This window comes from Corvus brachyrhynchos, unplaced genomic scaffold (genome assembly GCF_000691975.1).
Source record: "Corvus brachyrhynchos isolate BGI_N302 unplaced genomic scaffold, ASM69197v1 scaffold6, whole genome shotgun sequence".
Classification (NCBI taxonomy): Eukaryota; Metazoa; Chordata; class Aves; order Passeriformes; family Corvidae; genus Corvus; species Corvus brachyrhynchos.
This window is the reverse complement of record NW_008238632.1, coordinates 2,236,681-2,238,463: the sequence shown is the minus strand read 5'-3', so window position 1 is coordinate 2,238,463 and position 1,783 is coordinate 2,236,681. Positions and strand designations below refer to the sequence as shown.

The 1,783-nt window shown below is 40.5% G+C and overlaps 1 protein-coding gene across 1 annotated transcript in view; it reads right to left on the bottom strand.

Moving 5' to 3' along the window:
* The window catches only part of TNFAIP3 (TNF alpha induced protein 3), a 15,219-nt gene extending 13,447 nt beyond the window's left edge, over nucleotides 1-1,772 (bottom strand). The window contains exon 1 of the mRNA XM_017737269.1: nucleotides 1,718-1,772. The gene's annotated coding sequence lies outside the window, so the exon portion shown is untranslated. The remainder of the gene's footprint in view (nucleotides 1-1,717) is intronic.
* Between the last annotated feature and the right edge of the window lie 11 nt (nucleotides 1,773-1,783).

The window sequence follows — 1,783 nt, the reverse complement described above, 5'->3', positions numbered from 1 at the left end:
ATTCCTGCTTTGTTTAAAAACAAAGCAAAGTTTGTATCAAGACAAATAAAAGTATGCATGCTTAACATGTTTCGAGTATAGCTAGTCACATTAGGAGAACCCACCATTGTGATTATGTGTCTAGGGACAAGTATCAAGCCACACATGTGTATCAATCTACGGACATCAAGTACAGGGAAACAAGAAACAACCAAAAATTGTTTATGCAACTATTAGGAAGTTTTCTCATGCAGATAGGAGTCAGGAGGCACAGGGAGAGGAAGAAGAACTCCAGTCTGACAGAGTGACTGGGAAGGCATTCCCAGGTCTATGGAGGCAGAAAACCCCTCTTGCACAGAAGGACTTCAGCACCTCCTTCCCCACAGGGAAACATCTCCTTACTCCTCTTTACCCAGACACTTCCATTGGCAACATCCACCTCCAAATGCCCAGCCAAAGCTTTGGAAAAGACCCTCTCAGGGTGAAAGGGGACCTCAAACTCCAGGTGCCAAGAACTGACCTCTATAACCTCTCTGAGAACCAGCTGATGGAGACGTACAGTGGACATCCTGAAAAGCCCTGAACAGAGGCAGATGAAACAGGCGATGCTACAAAGTTCTACTTTAGGGCAATGTCATTCACACACCCTACAGCACAGGGCTGTGACATCTTGCACATATGGAAAAGCTTTCCTTTAGGTAATAGAGATGGCATGTTCTTATCATTCCCCCACCAGCATACAGCCTTAAAATGAAAATAACACATTTTCTCATCCACTCTCTTCGCCAGTATAGTTTTAACACATGCTATTTACGTAATCCTGTATTTAAATGTATGAATGATTCTCAAAAGGAAATATAAACAACCCCTTACTAATCTATATAATAACCACAGCTCTACTTTGCTCTGAGATGACCAAAATACTGAATTCCTTACTTATGTTAGTAGAAACATTGAGTCAATGGGATTTTTTACACAAATAAAGACTAATCACATGACTAAGCACTACCGGCACGGACCCTTGAAATGGTTATTTCCAGCTTTAAGTAACAAAAAGTACTGAGTTTACAGAAGTACTCACTGAAACAACATCATTCGATACTATGTTCTACAGACATTTTTCCCCCTCCACATGTGGAAATTACTGCCTATGCTATTTACAGTCATAAATGTCAATCAAGGCAAAAGCCAAGCAACCCTTATTTTCAAAATCAATGGGATGAAACAAACAGAACTCAATAGCCATTTAAGTTGGAGATTTAAAAGTAGAAAACCGACCTACAGTTATTATTTTACAGTCTACTGTGCTTTGTTGTGTGTTATGCTACTTTAACGTTCTGACAAGTAATGACTAGGAATTCCCAGAAAGGAACAGCTGTAAACAATAATTAGAGACAGCATCCTTTCCAAACGTGTAATACTGAGGATGCTGGGCTCGGGAAAGCTGAATAATGTTCTGAGATCTGCCAATGGTTTCATAAAGTTATTTTAATTTTCTGTCCTCTATTTGAGAAAACGGCAATTAATAAACTTCTCCATAAAGTGCTAAAACTCCTAAAATAAATATGCTTAATACTTTTTAAGCCCCCATAGATTTTTTCTGCCTGGGTCTTTGCTCGGTACAACCCAAAACATAGTATTACTCTTCACCAAATCAGAAGATGAGGACCGAGGGTCTTTTAAATCCCACAGGACTGGTTTACCCACAGTAAGTGTTCCGCGTTCTTCGTTCCCTGACCTACTGCTCTGCTGGAGGCTGGGTATGCAAGGTGGAAAGGACACAATACGGCCCGCCAGCTTCCCA